Source organism: Salmo trutta, chromosome 7 (genome assembly GCF_901001165.1).
Source record: "Salmo trutta chromosome 7, fSalTru1.1, whole genome shotgun sequence".
Classification (NCBI taxonomy): Eukaryota; Metazoa; Chordata; class Actinopteri; order Salmoniformes; family Salmonidae; genus Salmo; species Salmo trutta.
The window spans coordinates 14,568,017-14,579,511 of record NC_042963.1 but is presented as its reverse complement, the minus strand read 5'-3'; positions in this window follow the sequence as shown (position 1 = coordinate 14,579,511).

Here is an 11,495-nt window from a genome sequence, read left to right as displayed (position 1 = left end):
GTAGCTCCTTCAGAGTTTTGTTGGGCTGCCCTCTCTTGGCAGATTTGTTGTGGTGCCATATTCTTTCAATTTTTTAATAATGGATTTAATGGTGCTCTGTGGGATGTTCAAAGTTTCTGATATTTTTTTATAACCAATCATGATCTGTACTTCTTCCCCACTTTGTCCCTGACCTGTTTGGAGAGCTCCTTGGTCTTCATGGTGCCGCTTGCTTTATGGTGCCCTTTGCTTAGGGATGTTGCAGACTCTGGGGCATTTCAGAACAGGTGTATATATACTGAGATCATGTGACAGATCATGTGACACTTAGATTGCACACAGGTGGACTTTATTTAACTAATTATGTGACTTCTGAAGGTAATTGGTTGCACCAGATTGTCACGGCTGTCTGTAAGAGGGAACCAAGGTGCAGCAGAGGATGTGCTCATCATTAGAATTTTGATTCTAAACAAACAAGAGAACACTACAAAATGAACAAAACGACAGCAAACAGTCCTGTTAGGCAAATACTCAAACAGAAACAATTACCCACAAAACCCAAAGGAAAAACATGCTCCTTATGTGTGACTCCCAATCAGCAGCAACGAGCTTCAGCTGTGCCTGATTGGGAGCCACACACACGGCCCAAAACAAAGAAATACCAAAACATAGAAAAAGGAACATAGAACGCCCACCCAATGTAACACCCTGGCCTAACCAAAATAAAGAACAAAAAACCCCTCTCTATGGCCAGGGCGTTACAGTACCCCCCCCCAAAGGTGCGGACTCCGGCCGCAAAACCTGACTCTGAAGGGGAGGGTCCGGGTGGGCCTTCTTACGGCGGCGGCTCAGGTGCGGGACGTGGCCTCTGCTCCACCCTTGACGTCGCCCTCTTAGGTGGCGCACCTGGCCGCGCCGAAGGTCTGGTGGGCGACGCTGACTGCGCCCGGCTGGCGGGCGGCGATGGTTGCGCCCGGCTGGCGGGCGGCGATGGTTGCGCCCGGCTGGCGGGCGGCCCTTGTTGCGCCCGGCGGGCGGCCGGCGATGGTTGCGCCCGGCTGGCGGGCGACCCTGGCTGCGCCCGGCTGGCGGGCGACCCTGGCTGCGCCCGGCTGGCGGGCGACCCTGGCTGCGCCCGGCTGGCGGGCGACCCTGGCTGCGCCCGGCTGGCGGGCGGCGATGGTTGCGCCCGGCTGGCGGGCGACCCTGGCTGCTCCGACGGCACTGACCCAGGATTCACCAGGCTGGGGAGACATGACAGAGGCCTGGCCCTAGGCGTAGGCACAGGACTCACCGGGCTGGCGGGCGTCCCTGGCCACTCTGGCAGTTCAGGACAGTTGAGACCCACTGGAGGCCTAGTCCTGGGAGGTGGCACAGGACGGACCAGGATGGGGAGACCCACTGGAGGCCTAGTCCTGGGAGGTGGCACAGGACGGACCAGGATGGGGAGACCCACTGGAGGCCTGGTCCTGGGAGGTGGCACAGGATGGACCAGGATGGGGAGACCCACTGGAGGCCTGGTCCGAGGAGGAGGCACAGGATAAACCGGGCTGTGGGGGAGCACTGGAGTTCTGGTACGGACACTCTTTACCCACACTCCAGGCTGAAAGCCCACTTTGGCCCGGCACAGGCGGAGAGCAGGCATTGGGCGAACTGGACCCTCCCAGCGCTCTGGAAACACAGTGTGCAACGCCGGCGCAGGATAACCTGGACCGAGGAGGCGCACTGGAGACCAGACGCGCTGAGCTGGCACCATCCGCCCTGGCTCGATGCCTGCACTCGCATGGCACTTGCGGGGGGCTGGTATGTAGCGCACCGGGCTTTGAACGCGCACTGGGGACACCGTGCGCTCCACAGCATAACACGGTGTCCTACCAGTACCACGCTGCTTCCGGTAAGCACGGGGAGTTGGCTTAGGTCTACCACCTGACTCTGCCAATCTCCCCGTGTGCCCCCCCCCAAAAAAATTGTGGGGCTGCCTCCCGTGTCCGTTGAGCTCCCTCGCCTCGTACCAGCGCCTCTCAGCTCTCGCCGCCTCGATCTCCCACTGCGGGCGGCGATACTCCCCAGCCTGAGCCCATGGTCCTTTCCCATCCAGGATTTCCTCCCAAGTCCATGACTCCAGATAGCTTTTCTCCTGGTGCCTCTCCTTGTGCTGCTCCTTCCTCTGCTGCTTGGTCCGTTGTTGGTGGGTAATTCTGTCACGGCTGTCTGTAAGAGGGAACCAAGGTGCAGCAGAGGATGTGCTCATCATTAGAATTTTGATTCTAAACAAACAAGAGAACACTACAAAATGAACAAAACGACAGCAAACAGTCCTGTTAGGCAAATACTCAAACAGAAACAATTACCCACAAAACCCAAAGGAAAAACATGCTCCTTATGTGTGACTCCCAATCAGCAGCAACGAGCTTCAGCTGTGCCTGATTGGGAGCCACACACACGGCCCAAAACAAAGAAATACCAAAACATAGAAAAAGGAACATAGAACGCCCACCCAATGTAACACCCTGGCCTAACCAAAATAAAGAACAAAAAACCCCTCTCTATGGCCAGGGCGTTACACAGATCTTATTTAGGGGCTTCATAGCAAAGGTGGTGAATACATATGCACGCACCACTTTTCTGTTATTTTATTAAATTTCACTTCACCAATTTGGACTATTTTGTATATGTCCATTACATGAAATCCAAATAAAAATCCATTTAAATTACAGGTTGTAATGCAATAAAATAGGAAAAACGCCAAGGGGGATGAATACTTTTGAAAGGCACTGTAATATTACGGAATACATCTTGTAGGGTAGCTAGTCTCCTGGGGTACCAATGCCAGCAACAGTTAGCCCAGCCACAGTCAGTAAGAAGGTTAGAGACCTAACAAGTCGAATTGCCCTTGATAACAGCGACAGAGGTAGTAGTCACTCAGATTGCAACACGTGGATGGTAATCTTCAAAACACTCTTCTGATGGTTAACACACATGCCGCTGGTTCAGTGCTTATATAGTACTTCCGTCATGAAGTTAGCTCCTCCGTGGATAACATAGCTATGAAAAAGACTCCTTCACACCTATCGCCACTACAATGGTGTAAGACACATTGACTTGTAGAAAACCCACTACCGGTCCCCTTGGCATATGGCTTGAGGTAGGCACTGATTCTTACTGACACGATCATTGACATGGAAATTATCTGATGATGTCAGACTCACTGCCCAGGTTGCAGCCTACCATGATACTTGGTTTTCTTTCCCTTGGCATGTGCGCTTGTGCAAGCAAAAATTGACATGCACAGCTGAACATTTAATGACAATTTATACTAGGATCACTTAAGGGTCAAAGCAAAATACCAGTCTTGGTAATGTTGTAAATAGACCGTGAAGCCCCTTTGACTCTACAGCTACATTAATCACCAGTTTCTCCACAGAGGTCCATAGGTCATCCCTGTAGACTGTCCGAAGCTAATGCCTTACAGCTGTAACCTCATCATGTAGTTATCAACTTAAGATAGTGCCCTAAGCAACACACCACTAAGTAGGATTGCCCTAGATATGACATTAGACAAAATGTCATGATAGAGTAATTTAGCCAAGACCATGGACGTATGTAGAATAGAGTCCAATTAGATTATTAAGGTGTTGTAACTATATCATGTATATTGTTTTTTTAATTTAAATTGGGACATTTAGAAAGTAATACGGCCCTTAACAAGTTCCCCATTCGACCACCAGTTGATGCGACAAGGCCGCTCATTTGGGGAAGAAATGTAAAGAATTATTGCATGAGTGTGGTGCGTTATTAACATCTGCCTAAGATACTGCCTAGATCAACCGGACGACGGGTCCGGAATGACGATCCGCAACCAGGACATCCCATGGCCATTCTTGTGGTGGTCTGCAGCTTGCAGAAATCCTACCAGGTTAAACCACCAGAGGGGGACTGTCACGACAATCCTCAACCAGGACATCCCGTGGTCATTCTTGTTGAGGGTTGAAACTTGCAGAATCCTTCCAAAATGTAACCCATCAGAGGGGGACTGTCATGACTGTCCACGAAAATCCAAATAGGTTAGATCAGGTTTACAATGAATAACTTCAATCAGACCCCTCAAACCCGTAGAGGGGGAAGGAAAGAACTAGTGGGGATTAACAACTCACATCCTGTTGTAAATCAAGGGAGAAGATCCAGGCCTGTGCTTTGTCTCAACAGACTTTTTCCCACTGAAACTCTAATACATTCAAAAGCAAATACTGGAGCAATATTTCCAACGTAGAATGTGGGGAATGGTCAGAGGTGATCTATAGGACACTAATGTCATTTTATTTATTATTTTGTGATGTCATTCAAAATGTTATAAAGTAAATACAGTACCTTGGAAAGTATACCCACTACATATATGAAGTTTCCATACTATGCGTTGTCCATACTATATGTAATATATATTACATATGAAAAATTATGAAAGTGTTTTTGTTAAGAGACGGATGTGATTTGAGAAGTTATAAGAGAGAATTGTTTTCCAGAACTTTTCACAGTGAGTAATCACCACCCCGGAGTGAGGTCAGGGAGCGTGCCAGCCTGCCAGAACCGCCCCTTTCAAGCCAAAGGTATAAAGGATGGGTGAAGAAGTTAACACATTAGACCAGAAAAGCGTGAAGCTGCAGCTGCGTGTTTAAAATGGTTTGAACTTTGAATCTTAACACGAAGTGGAGGCGATAAACTCACCTCCCGGTCAATCACTGGTACGGCTGATTAGCTGTCCTAAGTAAAGTATCTTCGAAAGCAAATATAAGTAGGACCTTCCTGTTACTCTGCTCAAACCATCATATTACACTACTCTCATCACACCACTGGTGAACCATTGATACGGCCAACTATGCCCAGGCATTTCACGTAAATACATTTATGTTTTCTTTCTCAAAGAGGGCAGCGGTTCGTGTGCAAAGTATATGGTTACTGTAGGTGAGAGTAGTTTCTGAATGTGGAAATGTTAAGTGCCTCTATCCCTCTCTCTCCCTCTCCAACTCTTCTTTAAGATTCTTTTGGGAAACCGGGCCCAGGTTGGTTCATTTCAGCCATCAGCTTGTCACATCCTAATTCGGATGTCTTGTTTGTTTTATTAACCTTTTGTAAATCCAAGGCATTTGTGTATATTAACCATATACTTACAGATACAATGTCATAGTAATAAAATTGATCTCTAAAGAAATGTATTGTATAATTCCTCATTAGGCACAAGCTATCACACCCTGATCTGTTTCACCTGTCTTTGTGCTTGTCTCCACCCCTCTTCAGGTGTCGCCCATTTGCCCCATTATCCCATGTATTTATACCTGTGTTCTCTGTTTGTCTGTTGCCAGTTCGTCTTGTCTCCTCAAGCCTACCAGCGTATTTCCCGTACTCCTGTTATCGCTCTCGTCCCTGCCTTCTTGTTTTCACGGTTTTGACCATTCTGCCTGCCCTGACCCTGAGCCTGCCTGCCGTTCTGTACCTTTCGGACTCTGCTCTGCCTGCCCTTGATCTGTCGTTTTCCTGCCCCGTTTTTGTAATAACATTTTGTTACTTCGAACTGTCTGCATCTTGGTCTTACCCTGACTGACCCAGTAGACTCAGACAAGCTGCGCAACGCCATCTCCTCCCAAGGAGCCACCATTGGGAGACACGAGGAGTTACTTCGAGGTCTTCTGGACAGATTCCAGACCTTGGCAGAACCCCATGACTATGCCTTGAATACATTGCTGGAGCAATTCCGTGGATTATCTGTGAGGCAGCCGGCCACAACAGTAGCCTTCCAGTAACACAGCTGTCAGCAGTGCGTCTCTCCAGGCCAACCCGGCTTCCCGAGATCCCTGCTTACCTCCTCCGGAATTCTTTGCTGGAGGGTCAGGAACCTGTCGGACGTTTCTCTCCCAGTGTTCCCTCATCTTCGAGTTCCAGACCTCGTCCTTCCCCTCGGACCGCTCGAAGATAGCGTATCTCATAACGCTAATGTTCAGGAGGGCTCTCGCCTGGGCTACGGCGGTGTGGGAACAACAATCTGCCGTGTGTTTCAGCCTGGAGGAGCTCGTGGCTGAGGTGAAAAAGGTTTTTGATTCTCCGATGTTCGGGAGAGAGGCTGCCCGGATGTTAATCCAGCTTCGCCAAGACTCCCACAGTGTGGCAGTCTATGCGGTTGATTTCCGTACGTTGGCTGCCGAGAGTGCCTGGAACCCGGAATCCCTGTTCGACACATTCCTTCATGGATTATCGGAGGAGGTTAAGTACGAGCTCGCAGCCCAGGAACTGCCTACGGATCTCAATTCACTCATCACCTTGACCATCCGGTTCAATGGGCGGCTATGGGAATGTAGGAGGGAGAGGAGGTCTGCTGACTCGCCTTTTTCAAAGCCAATGCAACTTGGCAGAGCTAGGCTGTCTCCAGCAGAACGCTTATGCAGACTTAACACCCAGAGTTGTCTGTATTGCAGAACTGCCGGTCATTATGTGTCTACCTGTCCTTTAAAAAGAGACCAGGCTCATCAGTAGGTATAAGTACTCTGGTGGACCATACAGAGAATTTTTCTTCTTCCCTTATTCGCATGCCATCCTGCTGTGGGGCGAACAGTCTAAATCTCCCCAGGTTCTCATTGACTCTGGGGCCAACAAGGGATTCATGGACGCCACGCTGGTGTCTGAGCTGGGCATCACCACTCAGCCCCTCTCCAGCTCCCTGGACGTTAGAGCACTGGATGGGCGCTCTATAGGCAGGGTCACCCACAACACTACTCCTATCCACCTGCGTGTGTCCGGAAACAACAGTGAGTCTATATAGTTTATGCTCATAAAGTCTTCTCAGGTTCACGTGGTATTGGGGTTTTCTTGGCTCCAGCACCACAATCCCCTTATCAACTGGACTGCTGTTACTATCGTGGGCTAGAGCCCGTTCTGCCACGACTATTGCCTGAAGTTGTCGCAGCCTTCCCCGGGACGTCCTCCTGTGGGCTCGGAAGAAGCCTCAGACCTCTCCGCCGTTCCAGAGTACCAGGATCTCCGGGAGGTTTTCAGCAAGGCCCGGGCCACTTCGCTTCCTCCGCATCAACCCTATGACTATGGGATTGACCTTCTCCCGGGCACTACACCACCCCAGGGACGGCTGTATTCACTGTCAGGTCCGGAGACCAAGACTATGGAGACGTACATCGAGGACTCCCTGGCTGCAGGGGGTATCCATCTTCTGCCTCCCCCACCGACGCATTGTTCTTCTTTGTGGAGAAGAAGGACAAAACCCTGCACCCGTGTATCGACTACCGGGATTAAGAACCGCTACCCGCTACCAATCATTGCCTCGGCTTTTGAGCCACTCCAGGGGGCCTCTATCTTCTCTAAGTTAGACCTGCAGAATGCCTACCACCTGGTACGGATAATGGAAGGTGACGACACTTCAACACTGCTAACGGACACTATGAATACCTGGTGATGCCATTCGGTTTGACCAATGCTCTTGCTATGTTCCAGGTCCTGGTTAATGATGTTATCCGGGATATGTTGAACCGGTTCGTGTTCGTATACCTCGACGACATCCTCATCTTTACCTACTTGGCTCAAGAACATGTTCTCCACATCCGACAAGTCCTCCAGCGTCTCCTGGAGAACCAGTTGTTTATCAAAGCCGAAAAATGTGAGTTCCATCGCTCCACCATTTCCTTCCTTGGATACATCATCGCTGCTGGGAATTTGCAGATGGATCCGGGAAAGGTGAGAGCGGTGGTGGATTGGCCCCAACCCCCGTCCAGAGTGCAGTTGCAACGTTTCTTAGGATTTGCCAAGTTCTATCGCTGTTTTATCCGGAGTAACAGCACCCTGGCTTCCCCCCTTTCAGCACTCACCTCTCCCAAGTTCCCATTCACATGGTCCCCAGCGGCTGACCGGGCATTCCAGGACCTTAAGCACCGCTTCACCACAGCTCCCATATTGATCCATCCGGCTAACCGGATGTTTGTCCCAGACGCTGCCTGTTCCCCGGTCTTGGAATGGGCTCATTCCTTCAGGCTTGCCTGCCACTCTGGCTCCCGTCAGACCCTGGCCTTTGTGCAACAACACTTTTGGTGGCTTACCATGGTTCCGGACGTATCCATGTTTGTTGCCGCCTGCACCATCTGTGCTCAGAACAAGACTCATCGGCAAGCTCCTCTGGCTGGCATCCTTCAACCTCTTCCTGTCCCTCACTGTCCCTGGTCACATATATCTCTGGACTTCGTCACTGGTCTCCCTCCGTCTGATAGCAACATCACTATCCTCACAGTGGTGGACAGGTTTTCTAAAGCCGCCCATTTCATTCCCCTCCCCAAGCTACCTTCTGCCAAGAAGATGGTGCAGCATGTCTTCCGGATCCATGGACTTCTGTTGGACATGATTTCCGACCGTGGTCCTCAGTTCTCGTCCCGGTTTTGGAAGGCGTTCTGCACACTTATTGGGTCGTCGGCCAGCCTGTCCCCCGGGTTTCATCCCCAATCCCACGGCCAGTTGGAGCGTGCCAATCAGGACCTGGAGACAACACTTCGGTGCCTCATCTCGGCCAACCCCACCACCTGGAGCCAGCAACTCATGTGGGTGGAGTACGGTCGGAACACCCTTCCCTGCTCGGCCACTGGGTTCTCGCCCTTCGAGTGCTCTGTGGGTTATCAGCCCCCGCTCTTCCCGGAGCAAGAGGAAGAATTCAACATACCCTCTGCCCAGATGTTCGTCCGCCGCTGTCGGCGTACCTGGAAGAGAGCTCGGTCCACTCATCTCAAGACCACTTCCAGGTATCGTCGACAGGCGGACCGCCACCGGATCCCGGCTCCCAACTATCATCTTGGGCAGAGGGTATGGCTGTCCAATCGGGATCTGCCCCTCCGGGTAGAGTCCAGCAAACTTTCACCTCGTTTTATTGGCCCATTCCCCATCTCCAAGATTATTAGCCCCTCTGCTGTTCGTCTTCTGTTGCCCCGTACCCTCCATATACATTCCACTTTTCATGTGTCTAGGATTACCTACGTCTCACAGCCTTTTGTCTCTAGTCCCTGTTTTCTTGTTTTCCCAGTTTTTACCATTTTGCCTGTCCTGACCTTGAGCCTACCTGCTGGCAACGTTGAACATGGTCTTTTGCCTGCTAATGCCTGCAATACAGTGAAGAAAACGATATGACAACAATAACGTCTAATGTAACTGGTCCCTCTAACAGTACAACTGGCCCCAGCTTGGCCCCCCCAGTTGAAATGGTCTAGAACCGCCACTGCCTATAGCTCAATTGCATTCTAAACTGGCCTTCCCTGTGGCTCAGTTGGTAGAGCATGGTGTGTGCAACGCCAGGGTTGTGGGTTCAGTTCCCATGGGGGGCCAGTACAAAAAAAATTACAAATAAATGCATGATGTGAAAATGAAATGTGTGTATTCACTACTGTAAGTCGCTCTGGATAAGAGCGTCTGCTAAATGACTAAAATGTAAACTGAAGACCATGATATGAGGTTGATTATTGGAGGTGTGTTTGCTGGGGCTGGGGCAAAAAGTGTATCACCAATCAGGCCCCAGATGACTGGAGTTGCCCATCGCTGGCCTCGCCCTTATATACTGAACAAAAATATAAGTGCAACAATTTCAAAGATTTTACTGAGTTACAGTTCATAGAAGGAAATCAATTAATTGAAATCAATTAATTAGGCCCTAATCTATGGATTTCACATAACTTGGCAGGGTTGCAGCCATGGGTGGGCCTCGGAGGGCATAGGCCCACCCACTTGGGAGCCAGGTCTACCCAGCCAATCAGAATATTTTTTCTCTCCCATAAAAGGGCTTTATTACAGACAGAAATCCCCCCCCCCCCCCCCCTCAGCTGGCATGGTTACACGTGGTCTGCGGTTGTGAGGCCGGTTGGATGTACTGTCAAATTCTCTAAAACAACGTTGGAGGAGGCTTATGGTAGAGAAATGAACATTGAATTCTCTGGCAACAGCTCTGTCGGACATTCTTGCAGTCAGCATGCCAATGTGGCATTGTGTTGTGTAACATAACTGTACATTTTAGAGTGGTCATTTCGTGTCCCCAGCACAAGGTGCACCTATAATGATCATGCAGTTTAATCAGCTTCTTGATAGGCCACACCTGTCAGGTGGATGGATTATCTTGGCAAAGGAGAAATGCTCAGTAACAGGGACGTAACCAAATTTGTGCACAGAATTTGAGAGAAATACATTTTTGCTAGTTTATATATAAATTAAGAAATATCACATTTACATAAGTATTCATACCCTTTACTCAGTACTTTGTTGAAGCACCTTTGGCAGCGATTACAGCAGAGTCTTCTTGGGTATGACACTACAAGCTTGGCACACCTGTATTTGGGGAGTTTCTCCCATTCTTCTCTGCATATCCTCTCAAGCTCTGTCAGGTTGGATGGGGAGCGTTGCTGCACAGATATTTTCAGGTCTCTCCAGAGATCGGTTTCAAGTACGGGCTCTGGCTGGGCCACTCAAGGACATTCAGAGACTTGTCCCGAAGCCACTCCTGCGTTGTCTTGCCTATGTACTTAGGGTCGTTCTCCTGTTGGTAGATTAACCTTCGCCCCAGTCTGAGGTCCTGAGAGCTTTGGAGCAGGTTTTCATCAAGGATCTCTCTGTACTTTACTCTGTTCATTTTTGCATCAATCCTGACTAGTGTCCCAGTCCCTGCTACTGAAAAACATCCCCACTGCCTGATGCTGCCACCACCATGCATCACCGTAGGGATGGTGCCAGATTTCCTCCAGACGTGACATTCAGGTCAAATTTCAATCTTGGATTCATCAGATCAGAGAATCTTGTTTCTCATGGTCTGAGTCTTTTGGCTAACTCCAAGCGGGCTGTCATGTTCCTTTTAATGAAGAGTGGCTTCCATCTGGCCACTCTACCATAAAGGCCTGATTGGTGGATTGCTGCAGAGATGGTTGTTCTTCTGGAAGGTTCTCCTATCTCCACAGAGGAACTCTAGAGCTCTGTCAGAGTGACCAAGTGCCTTCTCCCCCGATTGCTCAGTTTGGCCGGGCAGCCAGCTCATGGAAGAGTCTTGGTGGTTCTAAACATCTTCCATTTGAGAATGATGGAGGCCACTGTGTTCTTGGGGACCTTCAATGCTGCAGAATCGTTTTGGTACCCTTCATCAGATCTGTGCCTCAACACAATCCTGTCTCAGTGCTCTACGGACAATTCCTTCAACCTCGTGGCTTGGTTTTTGCTCTGACATGCAATGTCAACTGTGGGACCTTATATAGACAGTTGTGTGCCTTTCCAAACCATGTCCAATGAATTGAATTTACACAGGTGGACTCCAAACAAGTTGTAGAAACATCTCAAGGATGATCAATGCAAAGAGGATGCACCTGATCTTAATTTATCATAGCAAACGGTCTGAATACTTGTGTGAATAAATACATTTGCAAAAATATCTAAAAACGTATTTTCGCTTTGTGATTATGGGGTATTGTGTGCAAATTTCTGAGGAATTTGTTTTATTTCATCAATTTTAG